At 39.7% G+C, this 21,020-nt stretch overlaps 1 long non-coding RNA gene across 1 annotated transcript in view; it reads left to right on the top strand.

The window, feature by feature from the left end:
* The window catches only part of LOC102900151, a 201,275-nt gene that overhangs the window by 42,518 nt on the left and 137,737 nt on the right, over window positions 1-21,020 (top strand). The gene's annotated exons all lie outside the window — the stretch shown is intronic.

Here is a 21,020-nt window from a genome sequence, read left to right as displayed (position 1 = left end):
GAAGGGAGACGTATCACGTCCTGGTATCGCGTTTGACCCTGCGCACATGAAACTTGTCCAGTGCGAACATGAATCACATTTTAGTTTCAGCTTCACGTTTCATGGCTTCCTTGCTCACTCTCTCTAGTTGGCCCTGGACACATGTCTTATAAAATTCCTCATCTTTTCCCATTTTCATCACTATTATCATTGTCACCATCATTTCTTACCACTACCATTTAATGAACAACTTACTCTGTACCAATGTGTTATGTATCTTACATCATTGAATGCCTTCAAAAGTCTTCTGTAACTAGTTACTGCTGTGCCCGTTCAGCGAATAAGTAAGCTGAGGCTCTGGGTATCTGACGCTAAAGATCATTTGTTTCATCTTGATATTTCCTGTGTTTTTTGAAAATGTGATGAGAGAGATTCATTCAGGAGCATGTGTGGGAAGCATAAGAATTAGAGCTCAGCACTTTGGACCTCCTAGCTCACCCACCAACCCTTTATAGGTAGAGCCAGTAACTGAAGAGACATCCCACCCATCTTCTGAGAAAGTGGCTCTTGTGGGCGAATAACACGTTCCTCATTTATTTCCCCTTTCATTATTAGTTAATTGTGAGCTAAGTGACCAAATGATCTTAATAAAATTGGCCTCTAAATACTGAATTGTAAACTTGTATGAATCAGGATCATGTGTCCTGTAAGATTTTTTTCTTCCTTTTTTAATTGAGTTCCACTTAAACATGCTCAGTGAAATATAACAATAGGATGCTCTGTTTCAACAGTTAGTCAGACCCAGCTGCTATGAAAATAATATGTTTGAGAAAATTGACTTGACATTTGATGGCCTTACGATTCTTCTGACAGGATATAATCAACTCATTAGGAAGAAACAGAAGCCTTCCTTGTGCAGCCACGTATTTCTGGCCATGACCGCATTCCCTCGGAGTGGGGTGGGTGAGTGTTCAGGGCACATTGGGGCTTCATAGCCTGGGGGACAGCACTCAAAGTGACCCAGTCTATTTTCTCTTCCTCTGTCCACTGTTCTTGATCTGATGAATGGGAAACATTACTTTCTTAAGCCAACAATTTCTTTTTTTTCTTCTTTTCCTTCCCTGAAGTCTAAATTTATAACAAAGGCTTGGATTTTAAAAGATTTCTCTCAGCCTTCCTTCTGCTCAGGAACAGCTGGGACAGCTCTCTTGGGAAAGTGATTAGAAGCAGGAAGTGGCAATTGGGATTCCTGATTTCAGTTCCCAGGCCAGTCTGAGTTCTCTGTGGGCCCCCGAAGGGCTCATCTCAACCCTTTGCTTAGCTCCAGCATAAAACTCCTGGTTGCTTTGTCTGTTATTCCCAAACAAGTGATGTGGGGGAGGGGAACGAGAATCACCTGTATGTAGAATCTAAATGCCAGCTCCCTAGGACCTCCGGAGTGCTCAGACTTCTTCTGTAGGCCACATTTTCACATCTGTAAAATGGAACCAATAATGGCCATCTTTAAATGATACTGTGTCAGAGGCAGTCACATATAGAAAATTGCTACAGAGTTCTTGGCATGTCTCCTAAATTCTATACTGGACTCTTTTGCCTGGAATTGTCTGTAATTTCTTTAAGTCTTCCTATTCAGTCAGTCGGTAAATATATGCTTGACATTATGTTTTTTTTTATGGCCTTTTAATAAAATAATCATATTAAATATTAAATCCATATAATGATGATTTGTATGCATTTCATGATTTCAGCTTACAAAGCTTAGTATTAAGGCTATTTTCATTTAATTGTTCTGATTTGCTGCATTATAACCTCCATCAGAAGAGGAACTCTGTCTTTCTTCTTATCACTATAACCTGAGTGTCTAAAAGAGTTCCCAGTACATAGAAAGCATTCTAAATGAGTTAACTGAGCAATTAACTAATTGTAATTCCAAATATTTTCAGTATCTGTGCTTGACTTCCTTCTGTACACTTTATATCAGGGATTTGCAAGCTACAGCCCTGGGGGTGAAATACTGTGGATTGTCTATTTTTGTAAATAAAGTTTTATTTAAGCACAGCCATGCCCATCCGTTACATATTGTCTATGGCTGCTTTTGCTTTACAATAGCAGAATTGAACAGGTGTGACAGAAACTGGATAGATCACAAAATGCAAAATATTTACTAACAGTTCACAAAACGTTTGTTGACCTCTGCATTTACCAGACATAGAGTGATATCTCCGAAATGCAAATCTATAATTATTTTACTGTCCCTGCTTGAAACACTCAATGACTCCTCATCGCCCTTGCAAAGAAGTCTAGGATTAGTCTGCTATCAAGTTCATGATCTGAATCCTGTCAATCTCTGCAGAGTCATCACTTGCTACTCTCCTTGCAAACCACGCATCCTTTCAATCTGTCAAAGGTACCAGGCATTTGTATAAGCTACTCCCTGTGCTGAGAACACTGTTCCTTCCCATTTTTGCTTGGTAACCTCTATTCATCCTTCTTGAATTTGCTTACATGATATTTCATCTAGAATGCTTTCTCTGAAGTTTTCGAGCTAGGTCCGTGGTCCAGTTGCCTCTTGTACTTTTCCTGTTACATCACTGATCAGCACTTTGTGAATGATGAAACCCAAGTTGTTGGGGGTTGATTTGATCACCGTCACCTAAGTAAGTGAAGAAGTTGGGATTTGCACTGAGATCTGTCTGCATCCAATGGTTGCTTTGTTTTTGCTACACCTTGCCTCTGATTAATGAATACATAAAATTTTAGTCACAGCACATGGGGTCTTTGCAGGATGGTGCAAGGAGAATAAACCGAAGCATGACCTTGGGATTTTCCTACAAATGCTCAGTTCCAGCAAAAGGCACAGTGAAAATGTAGCAGCAAAAGGCATCTGACAGTTGATTTGGGTAGACAGTACTGAGAGTTATAGATGTAGAAGTTATCTATTGTATAAATTCTGGGAATACAAGTGTAGTGTGTTGTCCACTGTATAAATTATCTACTTCCCCATAGCAACTTGCCCCAATACATAGTGGCTTCAGACAACAAACATTTATCATCTCACAGCTCTATGGATCAGAAATCTGAGCATGGTTCATTTGGGCACCTCTGGCTCAGGCAAACTCAAGTTGCAAAGTTGTTGACCGAAGCTGTGGTTTCATGGGAAAGCTTGACTGGGGAGAAATCTACTTCTAGGTTTACTCAGTTGTTGGCAGGTCTCATTTGCTTGCCATGTGGTCTCTCCACAGAACTCCCTCACATCGTGGCAGCTGACTTTCACCAAGACAAGTGATCTGACAGGGTGTGGGAGAACTCCCAACACAGAAGTCACCGTCTTTCTCTAAGCTAGTTTCAAAAGTGACATTGCCTCATATTTGCCATGTTATGTTCATTTGACGTGAGTCCATAAACCTGGCCCAAACTGAAGGGGAAGGAATTATACAAGAATATTAATATTGGGAAGTGGGGGTCACTGGTGGCCATCTTAGAACTTGCTTGAAAACCTCAACAAAATCAGGCCTCTGCTAGGAGAGATAGATGTTGGACAGGTAACTAGTAGTGTCTTCCAAAGCAATCTAAATCCTAACTTATGTAGTTCAGGTAACTGGATAATACGATAAGAAAATGAGTAGCACTCTATTATGCTAAAAACTATAAAGAAGAAGGTACCAAGGTACCTTCATTGGGTCCCTGAAGTAAATATGTCCAAATCTCTCAACAGTAGAAAAAAATTCTGACCTAGAAGCACTAAATTAATCAATGCTTAAAACTTAATTTCTTCTACTTCTATCTGCTAAATGTTGATGTTCCTTAAGAATTTTGACTTCAGGTTCTTTTATTCTAGCATGTAGCCAATTGCCTCAATACCGATTCTGTGAATAAATAAATTACTTTTATTCACTCCCTTGGCTTTTACCTTCTATATATAAACAGAAAATATTGGAACAAAAATATACTGCCCAGAGATATTTCCTGTGCTCCAGACCTGTTCGTCTTTTCATTATCTACCATGTCTACACATGAAGGTTCCATATACTTTTTACATTGATTATCTTTCTATAGTCCTTAATTTTCTATCTCAGTGATTTCCAAAGTAGAAACATGGAAGGCATCTTTGATTCATATTGTTTCTCACCCCACCTCCCCCAGTGTCCTTCTATTTTCATTACATTAATGTTCACTGAATATGGACATTTAGTCATTTCACAATTATTCATTGAACACTTGGTATGGATTAGCTACTGTGGTACTTCACAACTACTGACAATGTCTTCATTTATGCTCTTGTGACACTTTACCTGGAATAATAGAATTTTTTTTGTGAGTGACTGGGGCAATTTGAAAGACTCAGACTAGTTAAGTAAAGATGAGTTGACAAGAGAATCAATCAGACTAGATCAGTTTCTTCATTTTTTATCATAGGTTGACATCTTTGATTTATAACTAGAGCTACATTTGATTCTACTTACATGGAATCTCTATTAAGGAAAAGAAATATCAAACAGACCATGAGAGAGAAAGTTAAAATATAGCTAGTGCTTTACAGTGATTGAAATGAAATGCTTACTCAGACAGAGTATTTTCTACTAGTTACAAGCACCAAAACAGCCAGATGAATTGGTATAGATTTCCACCTATCCAATCCTACAACATCTATTACTTTGTTTTCAGTAGATCAATACTGGGGTTATTCTTTCCTCTGAGCTATGGGGGAAGCACTCCTTTCTATTCTCTCTAGGCTTAAAAATTAGGTAGGGGCTCAGGGACTTTATGTCAAAAGTAATAACAGTGTCTAGAAATAGCCATCTGTTGTGAATTAGGAGCATGATATAGTAGTAGATTGCCTCACTATGAGTAACAAGACCCATTACCATCTTTGGGTGGTGTGGCCGGTGACCACGAACAAGTCATACATGCTCTTTGAGCCTCAGTTCTTCCATCTCTAAACTGGGGATAACTTCCTGACTTCTTTACAAGATTATTCTGAGAATTGTACAAAATATTACATGTGAGGAGAGAGGAGTCAACATGGCAGAGAACTAGGGGGGCCCAAAGTTCCCTCGTCCCTCAAACACAGCAGTACTGAGGCCAGAAGACTTGGAATTTCAGTAACATTTCCAGGGGCTCACAGGGACAGCTTGGTGGGACAGAGGTGCATGCTTGTGAATTGGGAGATATAAAACAGGCAGCATGGGCACAGACTGAAGGGGGAACCCCTTTCGTGGAGAGACAAAAGGAAGAGAAAGAGAGGCTATGGAAGTGTGGGATTGTATTTGGACAAGAGAAAACCTCTCTGGACCATGGACCGGGAAACAAAAAAGCAGAGAGTGTTAGTCTTCAATTTGCAAACAGCCTTAGGAGTGATAATCCAGGGTTGAGGTGACTTTCTCCAGATCACAGCTGCCCTGGGGGAGGGGGTGGGGAGCTAGCCCCAGTCTCTGTAGCTAACTCAGGGGCACATTGGGAAATCAGTGTCCTCCCTCGGGTGCTGTGGGAAGAAGGTATATCACCACTCCAAGGATAAAAGACCCTGCAGGTGCCAGCTGGAGGCCCTTTGTCAGCTAGGCAGAGTGGCACTACCCTGGAACCAGGGTGGGTAGAGTGGGATCCTTTAAGACACTAGGGTCTGAATCCCAGCCTAGTGCCTGGGAGGCACTGGAGACTGTGGAGCAGGACAAACTGGCCTGCTTGTACCTGTGCTACTCTGTGAGGATTGCCTAAACAGCGTGGTTTGGGACATCTGGTCCAGGGAGGAGAGAGTGGGGTGGTTATATCATAGTGAAACTGGCAAAATAAAGATAACAAGAGAATTCTGAAAGCAGCTAGGAACACACGGGCCTTAACCTACAAGAGTACACACATAAGAGTAGTGTCAGACCTGTCCACTGAAACATGGCAGGCCAGAAGGGAGTGGCAGGAAATATTCAATGTGCTGAACAGGAAAAATATGCAGCCAAGAGTCTTATCCAGCAAGGCTGTCATTCAGAATAGAAGGAGAGAGAAAGGTTTTCCCAGACAAAAACTGAAGGAGTTTGTGACCACTAAACAGCTCTCCAGGAGATCCTAAGGGGGGCTCTGTGAGGGGAATGCTGCAAAGACTACAAAGGATCAGACACATCACCACAAGCATGAAACCTACATATGACATAATGACACTAAATTCATATCTTTCAATAATTACTCTGAGTGTAAATGGACTAAATACCCCAATCAAAAGACAAAGGGTATCAGAATGGATAAAAAAACAAGATCCTTCTATATGCTCTCTACAAGAGACTCATTTTAGACTTGAGGACATGTGCAGATTGAAAGTGAGGTTATGGAGAACATCTATCATGCTACTAGAAGTCAAAAGAAAGTTGGTGTAGTCATACTTATATCAAACAAACTAGATTTTAAACTAAAGACTGTAACTAAAAGTTGGTGTAGTCATACTTATATCAAACAAACTAGATTTTAAACTAAAGACTGTAACAAGAGATGAAGAAGGGCATTATACCATAATTAAGGGGTCTATCCATCAAGAAGAGCTAACAATTGTAAATGTTTTTTTCCCCAACTTGATAGCACCCAAATATGTAAATCAATTAATCACAAACATAAGCAATCTTACTGATAATAATACAGTAATTGTAGGTAACTTTAATACTCCACTTACAGAAATGGACAAATCATCTAGGCAGAAAATCAATAAAGAAACAATGGCCTTGAATGATACACTGGGCCAGATAGACTTGACAGATATATTCAGAACTTTTCATCCAGAAGCAGCAGAATACACATTCTTCTCGAGTGCACATGGAGCATTCTCCACAATAGATCAAATACTGGGTCACAAAACAGCCCTCAATGAATAAAAAAGGATTGAGATCATACCATGCACATTTTCAGATCACAATGCTATGAAACTTAAAATCAACCACAAGAAAAAACTTGGAAAGCCTCCAAATGTATGGAGGTTAAAGAACACCCTACTAAAGAATGAATGGGTCAACCAGGCAATTAAAGAAGAAATTAAAAAATATATGGAAGCCAATGAAAATGAAAATACGACAGTCCAAACCCTTTGGGATGCAGCAAAGGCAGTCCTAAGAAGAAAATACATTGCAATCCAGGCCTATCTCAAGAAAGAAGAAAAATCCCAAATACAGAACCTAACCTCACACCTAAAGGAGCTAGAAGCAGAACAGCAAAGAAACCCCAAAGTCAGCAGATGAAGAGAAATAATACAGATTAGGGCAGAAATAAACAATATTGAATCCACCACCCCCCCCCCAAAGTAGAACAGATGAATGTAAGAACTGGTTTTTTTTTTAAAGAATAAACAAAATTGATAAACCCCTAGCCAGACTTCTCAAAAAGAAGAGAGAACCCAAATGGATAAAATCACAAATGAAAGAGGAGAGATCACAACCAATGCCAGAGAAATTCAAACAATTATTAGAGACTACTATGAAAAATCATATGCCAACAAACTGGACAACATGGAAGAAATGGGCAAATTCCTAGACACCCACACACTACCAAAACTCCAACGAGACGAAACAGAAAATTTGAACAGATCAGCAAAGAAATTGAATCAGTTATCAAAAATCTCCCAACAAATAAGAGTCCTGGGCCAGATGGCTTCCCTGGAGAATTCTACCAGACATTTAAACCAGAGTTAATACCTAGTCTTCTCAAGCTGTTGCAAAAAAATAGAAACAGAAGGAAAGCTCCCAGACTCATTCAATAAAGCCAGCATTACCTTGATTCCCAAACCAGAGAGAGACCCCACTAAAAAGGAGAATTATATGCCAATATTCTTGAGGAACATGGATGCAAAAATTCTCAACAAGATATATGCAAATCAAATTCAACAGTATATTTAAAGAATTATTCACCATGATCAAGCCAGATTCATTCCTGGGCTGTAGGGCTCATTCAATATTCAGAAATTAATCAACGTTCTACATCACATTAATAGAAGAAAAGATAAGAACCATATGGTCCTGTCAAAAGATGCAGAAAAAGCATTTAACAAACTACATCATGCTTTCTTTTTCTTTTTCCCCATCATCTTTTCTTAATAAAAACCCTTAAGAAAGTCGGGATAGAAGGAACATACCCTAAAATCATAAAAGCCGTGTATGAACGGCCCACAGCTGGTATCACCCTCAATGGGGAAAAACTGAGAGCTTTCTCCTTGAGATCAGGAATACAAAAGGGATGTCCACTCTCACCACTATTGTTTTACATAGTACTGGAAGTCCAAGCATCAGTGATCAGACAACAGAATAAAATAAAAGGCATCCAAATTGGCAAAGAAGTCAAACTTTCTTTTAGCAGGTGACACAATTCTTTACGTGGAAAGCCCGAAAGTCTCCAGCATAAAACTGCTAGAACTGATACATGAATTCGGCCAAGATGCAGGATATAAAATCAATGTACAGAAATCAGTTGCCTTTTTATACATGAATAATGAAGCAACAGAGAGAGAAGTCAAGGAATCAGTCCCATTTACTATTGTACCAAGAACTATAAAATACATAGGAATAAACCTAACCAAAGAGGTTAAAGATCTGTATGCTGAAAACTATAGAAAACTTATGAAATAAATTGAAGAAGGGGCGCCTGGATGGCGCAGTCGGTTAAGCGTCCAACTTCAGCCAGGTCACGATCTCACGGTCCATGAGTTTGAGCCCCGCGTCAGGCTCTGGACTGATGGCTCAGAGCCTGGAGCCTGTTTCAGATTCTGTGTCTCCCTCTCTCTCTGCCCCTCCCCCATTCATGCTCTGTCTCTCTCTGTCCCAAAAATAAACAAAAACGTTGAAAAAAAAATTAAAAAAAAATAAATTGAAGAAGACACAAATAAATGGAAAAAACATTCCATGCTCACGGATTGGAAGAACAACTATTGTGAAAATATTGATACTACCCATAGCAATCTACACATTCAATGCAATCCCAATCAAAATTGCACCAGCATTCTTCTCAGAGCTAGAACAAACGATCCTAAAATTTGTATGGAACCAGAAAAGACCCTGAATGGCCAAAACAATCCGGAAAAAGAAAACCAAAGCTGGAGGCATCACAATCCCAGACTTTAGCCTCTACTACAAAGCTGTAATCATTAAGACAGCGTGGTATTGGCACAAAAACAGACACATAGACAAGTGGAATAGAATAGAGAACCCAGAATTGGACCCAAAAATGTATGGCCAGCTAATCTTTGACAAAGCAGGAAAGAGTATCCAATGGAAAAAAAGACAGTCTCTTTAGCAAATGATGCTGGGAGAACTGGACAGCAACATGCAGAAGAGTGAAACCGGACCACTTTCTTACACCATACACAAAAATAAAGTCAAAATGGATGAAAGACCTAAATGTGAGACAGGAAACCATCAAAACTCTAGAGGAGAGAACAGACAACAACCTCTTTGACCTCAGCCAGAGCAACTTTTTACTCAACACATCTCTGAAGTCAAGGGAAATAAAAGCAAAAATGAACTATTGGGACCTCATCAAGATAAAAACCTTCTGCACTACAAAGGAAATAACCAGCAAAGCTAAAAAGCAAACCAATGGAATGGAAGAAGATATTTGCTAATAACATATCAGATAAATGGTTAGTATCCAAAATCTATAAAGAACTTACCAGACCCAAGAGCTGAAAAACAAATGATCCAGTGAAGAAATGGGCAGAAGACATGAATAGACACTTTTTCAAAGAAGACATCCAGATGGCCAACAGACACATGATAAAATGCTCAACATCACTCACCATCAGAGAAGTGCAAATCAAAACCACACTGAGACACCATCTCACATCAGTCAGAGTGGCTAAAATTAACAAGTCAGGCAACAACAGATGTTGGCAAGGATGTGGAGGAACAGGAACCCTCTTGCATTGTTGGTGGGAATGCAAACTGGTATAGCCACTCTGGAAAACAGTGTGGAAGTTCCCCCAAAAATTAAAAAGAGAATTACCCTATGACCCAGCAGTAGCACTACTAGGAATTTACCCAAGTTACACAGGAGTGCTGATTCATAGGGGCACATGTACCCCAATGTTTATTAGCAGCACTATCAACAATAGCCAAATTATGGAAAGAGCCCAAATGTCCATCAACTGATAAATGGATAAAGAAGATAAAGAATGGGGCACCTGGGTGGCTCAGTTGATTAAGCGTCTGACTCTCGGTCAGATTGTGATCTCGCGATTTTGTGGGTTCGAGCTCCACATCAGGCATCAGGATCTGTGCTGACAGTGTGGAGCCTGCTTGGGATTCTCTGTCTCCCTCTCTCTCTCTGCCCCTCCCCCACTCACACTGTCTCTGTCTCTCTCAAATAAATAAACAAAAAATTTAAAAAAAGATAAAAAATGGATAAAGATGTATACACACACACACGCACAATGGAATACTACTCAGCAATGAGAAAAAATGAAATCTTGCCATTTGCAGCAATGTGGCTGGAACCGGAGGGTATTATGCTAAGTGAAATAAGTCAGTCAGAGAAAAACAGATATCATATGTTTTTACTCAACAGAAGACCATGGGGGAAGGGAAGGAGAAAAAAACAGATTCAAACATAGAGGGAGGCAAACGATAAGAGGCTCTTAACTACAGAGAACAAACTGTGGGTTGATGTGGGGGCAGGGTGGAGGGGAAAATGGGTGATGGGAATTGAGGAGGGCACTTGTTGGGATGAGCACTAGGTGTTGTATGTAAGCAATGAATCATGGGAATCTACTCCCAAAGCGAAGAGCACATTTTATACACTGTGTGTTAGCTAACTTGATAATAAATTATATTGAAAAATATATTACTTGTGAAACCATTTGAAGACTGTAAGCACTTTACATGAAAATTTGATATGTCTTTTCCAAGTGCTCTTACTAACTGTGTAAATTCAAGCCTCTAGTTACTTAACCTCTCAAATGATGTTTGTCCTCTCTGTTTAATGAGAATAATAATAACTCAAAAATCTGCAGTGAGGACTAAATGAGAGGTTTATGGCTCAATAGTTGTTAGTCCCTCAACATTCTATAACTTTCTTGTAAGAAACATCCATATGAATGTGAGAAGAACGTCAAATGAAAACTTTTAGTACTGCTTCCATTCTGTTCATCCATGGAATCATTTACAAATTCTATTAAAAGGAATTATAGTTCACCTTGCTTTATTGGCTCTGCAAGATGTGTCTAACTGAAGGTAGCATTAATTAATGGCTATTTTTCATTTGACTTTGAAGTCAATTGAGAGGGAGACACAAGAGTTAAGATGTAGAGAGCAAACTGTCAGCTTTATTATTGATAGATCTGTTGGCTTAGATGCATAAGCAAGTAACTTTGATATTTTACCCCTAAAATAGAATTACTCTGCCACAGACACCAGCAGACAATCTAAAGACTGTCCCACCTGTGTGAACTCCTCAAATAAACTTGTGGCACAAAAAGGTGATGTAAAACATGTTTTGTTTTGTTTTTGTTTTTTGATGTATGTATGTATGTATTGTGAGCAGCTGGCTCCCAATAAAAGAGAGATGAGACCAAGGGTCTGCGGCATGTATAACTAATTAGTTATCTCAAAATCGATGTAGATGCAACGCACTATGGTCAAAATCTCACACATTTTTTGTAGAAACTGACAAGATGATTTTAAAACGTGCATGGATCTCTAAAGGACTTAGAATATAGGAAAATAAAGTTGGACCACTTACACTACCTGATTTCAAGATTTGCTACAAGCAGCAGTAATTCTGGGACTATGGTGCTCCTGACATAGACTCATATGTTGTCAGGAAACTTAAGACAAAGGTGCCAGTGCAATTCAGGGGGAAAAGGAAACCCTTTCCATAGTGCCGAAACTACTGGATAGCCACAGGGGGCAGGATGAATCTTAAACCCTACCTTATAGATCTAAATAAATGGGGAGACACACCTATGGTTTTGCATTGGAAAATCTAATATTCCTTATTTTGGGGGAAGAAAATACAAAATTGTAATTTAATTTAATTTAATTTAATTTAAATTCAGTATAGTTAATATACAGTGTTATATGATGCTGTGGGTTTTTCCTATAGGGCCTTATTATGTTTGGATAAATATAAAACATATATGATATATATATAATGGTATATATATTAATAATAAATAATAATAATATATAATGATATATATAAGAATATATAATAAATATATATAATATATACATAATGGAATATTCAGCCATAAAAAAGAATGAAATCCATATTATGTTGGATATTATGTTGAGGTATGTTCCCTCTAAACCAGAGAATATAATATTCCTAATATGGCAGTACTCCCGAGATTTAATTACAGATTCAAAGAAAGCTCTATCAAAATTCTAACTGGCTTTTTTGCAGAAATTGACACACTAATTCTAAAATCCATATGACAATGCAAGTGACCCTGAATAGATAAAACAATCTCAAAAAAGAACAAAGTAAAGGATGCTTTCCAGTTTCAAAACTGACTACAAAATTTGATTATAAGATTATGGGTGTGTGGTTCTGACATAAGCAAAGATACATATATGAATGGAAGAGAATTGAGATTCTAAAAATAATATTACATTTATGGTCAATTGGTTTTTGATGAGAATGCCAAGGCAATAAAATGGGGAGAGAGTAGTCTTCAACAAATGGTGTTGGGTCATCTGGATATCCACATGCAAAGAAGTGGAGTTGGATACCTTCCTCAGACTATGCATAAAAATTAACTTAAAATGGATCATAGATCTAAATGTAAGAGCTCAACCTGGGGATGCCTGAGTCACTCAGTCAGTTAAGTGCCCAGCTCTTGATTTCAGCTCCTCATGGTTCATGTGTTTGAGCCCCACATCGGGCTGTGCTCTAACAGCGTGGAGCCTGCTTGGGATTCTCTCTCCCTCTCTCTCCACCCCTCCCCAACTCGTGTGCACTCTCTCTCTCAAGACAAATAAATAAACATTTAAAAAAATGTAAGAGCTCCAACTATAAAAGCCTTAGAAGAAAACCTAAGAGTAAATCCTTGTGAATGTGTGTTATGCAAAAATTTTTTATTTATAATACCAAAAATCAAGGAAAAAGAGCAAATTGAGAATTGGACTTCATCTAAATCAAAAACTTTTGTGCTTCAAATTACAACATCAAAAAGAAAAGAATAGAAAAGAAAAGAAAATAGAGTCTACAAACATAAGGAGAAAATATTTGTAAAATATTGAAAATGTATCATATATCTGATGATGGATTTGTAACCAAAATATACAAAGAACTCTAAAACTCAATGATAAAAAAAATCTCAATTTAAAAATCGTCAAAGGCTATGAACAGACATTTCTCAAAGAAAGATATACAAATGGTCCATAAATTCATGAAAAGATATTCAACACTATTAATCATTAGGGAAATGTAAATGAAACTACAGTGGGATCCCACTTCATGCCCACCAGGACCAAAAGGACAAGAACAAATGTTGGTCAGAATGTGTAGAAATCCCACCATACCTTGGTGGTGGCAAATATGGTGCAACTTCTTTGGGACATAGTTTGGCAGCTTCTCAAAATGTTAAAAACATGGACTTATCAGGTAATTCCAATTCCCAGAAATGCCAATTTTAGATAAATACCCAAGAGAAATGAAAACCCGTGTACACACATAGGTTCTTAGCACCATTATTCATAATAATAAAAAATTGTAAATAATCCATATGTCCATCATCTGATGAATGGATGGATAACATACAGTATATTCATACCACAGAATATTCTTCAGCAGTAAGGAAGAATAAGCTGTGATGTAGACCACAACATGAATGGGCCTCGAAAATACCACGCTAAGTGAAAGAAGCCAGTCACAAGAAGGGCAACATGTTGTATGATTCCATTTATATGGAATAGCAAGAACGGACAAGGTCTATAAAGACCAAACATAGATTAGTGGTGTCCTAGGGCTGAGCGAAGGGGTGATGGAGAATCACCCAATGGTCACAGTATTTCTTGTGGGGGTAACAAAAATGTTTTACAGTTAGTTTGTAGAGATGCCTGTAGAGCTCTGTAGATCCACTAAACTTCACTTAGTTTTACACTTAACGTGAATTTGATGTATGGTATGTAAATTATATTTCAACTCAACCCCGAGGAAGGGATATTCTTATTCATCTTACTTTACAGTTGAGGAAAATAAGGTCACCGAAAGCCCAGTTGGTCGAGTCAGTATTCCAATCAGACCCCAGCTGATTATGAAGCTCATGTTTTGCCACCATCCGTCCAGTCTGAGGAACTGGACTGCATGCACACCCCATCGTTTAATGTAAACAACGAAGAACAACAGAATTCAGAATGGAAGGCAGCCGTAGTGTTATGTCCTTGGCATACTGAATCCTGAGTTGTGATGAGAAGCAGTGGGATGGAAGAAGGAAGCCAACAAAGGGGATAATAATCCCTCGACAGAATATGGGTGTTCATAGTCTTCTTAAGGAGGTTGTGAGGGTGACGAGCCTGCATTGTATTCCCAACTGAGAAATAAGGAACCAGAAGCTCAGAGAGGTTAACTGGTCTACCTCAAGTCACACATTTAGCAAGTGATGGGCATCATACCTCAAATACTACGGGTTTTGGGTTTTCCCTTTTTTTTTCTGCAGTAAATGCTGTAGGGAAAAAACACTGCCCTATATTGTGGCAAGATTAACTCCTACTGTTGCCATTAACTGCTTCAATGAAAAAATAAATAAGTCTCAGCCATTTTCTCATCAGCTAGGTTGTTTCTTGGAATAAGACTCAATATATTGTAAGTTTCCATTTCTTATAGGTGGTTGGCCTTCACATGTTGCAAGTGGCCCTCTAAGTATGTGAATAGGTTTAAGCTATTATAAAGCCAGTAAACATAGCTGGAATGTTTCATGACACAGACTCTGTAACAACTCTCTTCATCAGGAATGTGCCACACTGGCATTCTTATTGTTCTCTATTCCTGAGTGTGTTTAAGAACAGATCTGCATTAAGTCTGTGAAGACTCGCCCTTCAAGTATGCAGGTGTCAGATATTCTTGGAACATGTTGTTCTGGTGATGGAGACAAGAGAGTTGTGTGCTCCAGGCAGGTCAGCCAGTGGACCATTCTGGCAGGCTGGTTGCCCCCAGTGAGTGATATGAGAGGAAAGGATTGGTGGCAGGAGCCTGCAGTCGAGATTTATGATCTCAGAGGAATTACTGTGTCTGTCGAAGCTCTCAGAAGAAGAGTCGGCACTTACAGAGGGCATTTCCACTTATCATGTCTCATTTGAGCCGGGCAGTTTTGGAGATACGTATTCCTGTCTCTGTTTTAAAGATGAGGAGACTGAAGGCCAATGAGGTTACATAGTTTGGTCATCCTCACAGAGATGTATGTGGCGGAGTTGGCATTTGCCCCTCCCAAGTCTGTCTAAAAGACCCAAGTCTTTAGACCCAAGTCTGTCTAAAGCTGAAGACAATGAACTTAAGGGCTCTAACCCATGGTCTCCTCACTGCCTCCTGCGTGCAGAGTCCCAGAAAACAACACTGGACGACATCATCAGTGTGAGGTGGAAAAACCTGGACCGGTATCCAGACGAGAAGCAGACCTTTGTTCTTGATGTCTCAGGCCAACTTGTCTTTAAAGGGAACAGCCCTGAAGGGGAAGGGAATAGAGTTGGTCTTTTTCTCTGCCACTTAGAATATGTGACCTTGGGAAAGAAAGTCACTCCAGCTCTCTGAGCTTTGATCCCTTCAAATCTTGTGGCACAGACCTACTAGTCTTCCCTCCTAACATCGTAGGGTTATTGTGAGGGCTAAGAGTCTCCAAGATGGGAGGATGGTAGAGTTATGGGATGTAGTTAGTTCGTTCAGGACCGAGATTTTGTGCTGATTCAGAAAAATGTAGGGTGTGCTGATGAGCATCTTTCTGACCTCCCTTCTTGCTTTATTTCTACTCTGTGACCACACTTCCCACCCCATGGGCGCCACGTGCCAAGGGTTTTCAGTCTTACCCTATTTTCTACATGAGGGTACAGATATCCAACCAGCAGTATCAGAAGCTGACAGCTTAATTCTAGGACATTAGTAATTGACAACTCAGACTTCACAGGTGCTTTTGTATTTAAATTCCTCTTATAAACCAAGGGCTCATAATCTGGAGTCCCATTCATTTATGGGTTTCAGGGAGCTCATAAAGCATTTGAAATTACATGAAAATTTGCCTGTATATGTACACATGTACGTTTTTCTGAGTAGAAAAAGGCACAGCTTCAGAGTTTCAGATTCTTAAAAAACCCACTGAATCTAAAGAGTTAAAAATTTTCTCTTGGAGAGTACAGTGTCATGACCATGTGACAGTCTCCTAATTAGAGTCTCCAGGCACTTTCAGCATTGCTCCCCTCTCATCACCAATATCCAGTGTACCATTTAGTCCTATCTTCTGATGTCTTCTAAACTCTAATTTGCCTCCAAGCCCACTGTCCTAGTTGAAACTTCCATCATCAATTGTCAGGAATATCGAAATGTTTGCAGTGGTCTTCCTGCCCCTACTCTTGCTACCTCTGAGCCATCTTCTTTAGTAGTGTCACAGTGATCTTTTCAACACACACATGTAACCCGTCACAGTCCTGTTTAAACTGGCTCCCTCGCATCTTCTGTGCAAAGCCCACCCTCCTTATGCCTTATTACCATGGCCTTTAAGGCCCCTGACTGCCTGGCTCCATTCCAACATGTTAGCTGTGTGCCTCTCCTGCTCCCCTCCGTGGACATTAGGAACTCTGTTCCAGGTGATCCTTCACTGTTAACACCTTGTGCTGTTTCCCCTGTCTGGAATGCCCGTTTGGTCTATACAGCTAACAAACTCCTTTCCAGTTTCTAGGGCTCAACGTCACAGTGTCACCTCCATTGTGAACCTTATCCCTATCCCCAAATCCCTATCCCTATATCCTCCTCTCTAGAACATTGAGTCACCCCTTCCTTTAAACTCCAACTCTCATTTTTTATATGATTATTTCTACCAAATTGTATTTCCTTAATTCTGCAGATATCTCCTTACCCTACTGTGCCCTGACCTTTATAGTTTCAGAGGTGATGACGATGTACAAGACCACTTGTTGACAATAAGAAGCTCAGAGAGCTATAGCTTATAAATAAAAGTCTGTTGTGTAAAAAAATCAAGAATTTAATAATTGATGTTGAAGAAGTGGGTACCACTGCAGACAACAGGGAGTGGGACATGGGGTCAGTGTGAAGCTCGAAAAATCACACTTCACCTTGGTCACAGCTTTGATCCATGACATGGAAGTTGAAGGTCAGTAATCATGGATTAGAAGTAATTGAGTCAATGAATATAGCTAGCATACTGGAAAGAACGTTGAATTAGGAGTTAGGAGCCCTAAATTTTACTATGAGCCCTACTATCAATTCCTTTTATGGCACTGGCCAAATTGATTCCTGTCTAAGGGTCTCAGTGTTCTTAGTTGAGACAGTGTTGAACCAGAATATCTCTTAGATCACTTCCAGTACTAACATTTTATGAGTGTAAGAAAACACGCCATAACCCTACATTTTGGGCTGATTTCCTGACCCTGTTTGGCAAAGACAAGTGGAGATGTGAAAATTACCATACCTCAATATTAAAAAAAAAAAATATATATATATATATATATATATATATATATATATATATATATATATATATATATATATATATATCTTTTTATTCTAGGGCCTTTAGTCAGGAGGCAATGGAGAAGGAATGTTTTGGTGGTATTGATCTGGGATCCTGTAAAGTACCTCAATTGTGTGAAACTCTGACATTAGTGTCTAATTTCCCAGAAGAGCTTTTATGAGCTCTCCTGAGTCAAAGATTCCCTGTAAGACCATCTGGAATTATGACTCAAGCTTGGTAAGTTAATAGGAGGGTCAAGAAGCCAAAAGGCCATAGCAGGAATCAAGATCTTAAATGTGGACCACACCCCAAGTCTGGCTGAGGCCCTTGGAGCATATAAGCATGAATCAAATATCCCTGTCTTAAAGAGAATGGGCAGAATGAGACTTTTATCTTCATGCACTGCGACATTTCTCTCATGACGAAAAAACATTCTGATGTAGGGATGTTTCAGTTCCCCTTGGAAAGTCATGTAATCTCCATGGGCCTCAGTTCTCTCATCTGTGTAATGGGAACAGCCTCTGTTTTACTATTCTGTGTTGTTGGGAGAAACAGGTGAGTCTTTGTATGTGAAAGCACTTTGTAGATTGTGCAGTAAGAGCACCCAGGAGGGAATTGATGATAAGAGGGAAAAAAATCAAAGAAAATCATATCCTTTCTGTAACTCCTGGCTCACTTTATTCCTAAATTTGACTGGCAGTGAGAATTTATTCCTAAATTCTCTCCTGGAGGTGACCATTTTGGAGCTTTAACTTGAGTTGCTTGGTCCCTGAAGATAGAGGCACAGAATGCTAGAACCCAGAATATTTAGGCTTGGAGTTATAGCAACAACTAGACATCAACACTCAGTAGTAGAGAGGAGGAGTGGTAACGTCAATGAACAAATTTTACTCTCCATGAGTCGCCAATACCAGAAGAAGGTAAAAAATAAATATTCATTCACTTCTGGTTTGAGTTGTGTATTTCAACCCACACCAGATCATAGGTCCCAGGGACTTGGGATTGGTCCCTCTGGTCTATTCAGCTTCCACCCAAATCATCACCTTTACTAGTCATGCACCTATATCAGTTTTCTGCAGCTGCTGTAACAAATTACCCCAAACCAAGTGGTTGAAACAATGGGATTTTATTGTCTCACTGTCCCTGATAGACATCCAAGATCAGGTGTGGGCAGGCCCCTGATCCCTCTGGAGGTGCGAGCGGAGGATCGGCTGCGGGTCTTCTCCCCCAGCTTCTGGTGGTTTCATGGTGTGTGGCCATATCACCCTGACCTTCACATAGTGCTTCTCTCCCTGCTACAGGTCTGTGTTCAAATTTCCTTTTTATAAGGACACTAGTTCTATTGGATTAGAGGCCTCCCCTACTCTAGTATGACCTCATCTTAGCTGATTATACCTGTGATGACCTTATTACCAAATGAGGTTGCATTTTGAGGTGCCAGAGGATTAGGACTTTAACATGTGCAATTCAGTGGGGGCATAATTCAACCTACAATGCTCCCCATCCTTGTCAAAAGAGAAACATCTTTGCTCATTGGACTCTCTCATCTGCACCACCCATCAACTTGGTCATGCAGTCCCTTTCACCCACTGGATCTCTCTCCTCTCTTCACTTCCCCTCTCTGCCCTTGGGCTTAGAGCATTCATTCGTTGGAGTTTATGGTAAATAGGATGGGCAGTGAGTAGTGGATCCTATTTGTGGAGAGATAAAGGGAATGAGGAGTTATTTGAAGTAGACTGACATCAGAATGGAGGACATCTTGGGGTACTTGGGCAGCTCAGCGGGTTAAGCGTTTGAATCTTGATTTTGGCCCAGGCCGTGATCTCACGGTTTGTGAGTTTGAGCTCCGTGTGGGGCTCTGCACTGATGGTGCGGAGCCTGCTTGGGATTCTCTCTCTCTCTCTCTCTCTCTCACTCTCTCTCTCTCACTCTCTCTCTCTCCCTCTCTCTCTGCCCCTCTCCCACTTGCACACACATGCTCTCTTTCTCAAAAATAAATAAACATCTTGCTTAAACAAAGTGTAATATACCCATAGTATGCACTATTGCATAGTCTTTGAACCTTAGTTTTAGAACAACAATAAAAATAAGAACATATACCAAAGATTTACATTCCAGGCATATGAAAATGCTCATTATATATTGATAAGTAAAAGAAGCAGGATAGAGACAAAATATATGTTGTGATTTCAATTTAAACAAAATAATAACATTCTATACACACTAAGACTGTATGTGAAAATTACGTGTGTAATATATATACCAAAATAGTAAGAGTAGTTATGTCTAAATTATAGGATTCTAGGTCATTTTGTTGATAAATATTTTTTTGTAGATTCCAAACTTAATCTTGCATACATTTTTGTAATTAGATAAAATGTTTTATGTATGTTCATGTCTATATGCACACTCATGTCCATATCCAGATCTATATCCATATATTTACTCTGGGAGCTGACTACTGAAGTGAAATATTTTTTTTGTCTATTTAGAATTACCAGTTCCCCTGTCTTGATGATACTCAGATCTATACATTTCTCAATTTGTCCGTTTACCATTGGAGAAGTTAAATCAACCCAAAATCTGTGGGGAAGTTGCAACTGGTCTAAGCCATTTGTTTACGCTGAAGAAGTTAAATCCACCCAGGATCCATAGGGAAGCTCCGACTGGTCTAAGCCATTCATTTACATTGGAGAAGTTAAATCCACCCAGGATCCATGGGGGAGTTCCGACTGGTCTAAGCCATTTGGAGTAATTCGCTGTTCTTGGCAGAGTGATCAGTGTAGGTGATATAGACCAAAGCTCTCGGGATTGTCAGCACAGGATTTGGATCCCAGTTGAGCATACATTGACTCGATTAAAGCCAATTAGATGAAAGAAGAGGATTTATAAAGGCATCTGGGAAAGAATCTTGCTTATTGCTCTCATTCAGCTATTGAAAGAGTAAATTCTTCTTCTGAAAGGCATGGTATTTGAATATGAACCTTGGAGCTTCTCCAGGTGCTTCGTCGTGGGGTTGATCTGCATTTGGATGAAGCTGAACCCAAAGATGTGAGAGAAGACTAATGGATATGCACGTGCGTGCACACAGGCGTGGGTACACGCACACACAGGTCCTTGATGACACTGCTAACCCTGGCAATGAAACCAGTCCCAGATCTACCTTATTTCTGGACTTTTGATTATGTGAAAATAGAAAATCTCCTGTATCTTTTAAGTCCATTTAAATTGGGTTTTCAGGGGCGCCTGGGTGGCGCAGTCGGTTAAGCAGTCCGACTTCAGCCAGGTCAGATCTCGCGGTCCGGGAGTTCGAGCCCCGCGTCAGGCTCTGGGCTGATGGCTCGGAGCCTGGAGCCTGTTTCCGATTCTGCGTCTCCCTCTCTCTCTACCCCTCCCCCGTTCA

Source organism: Felis catus, chromosome F2 (assembly GCF_018350175.1).
Source record: "Felis catus isolate Fca126 chromosome F2, F.catus_Fca126_mat1.0, whole genome shotgun sequence".
Lineage (NCBI taxonomy): Eukaryota > Metazoa > Chordata > Mammalia > Carnivora > Felidae > Felis > Felis catus.
This window is presented reverse-complemented; position numbering and strand designations above follow the sequence as displayed.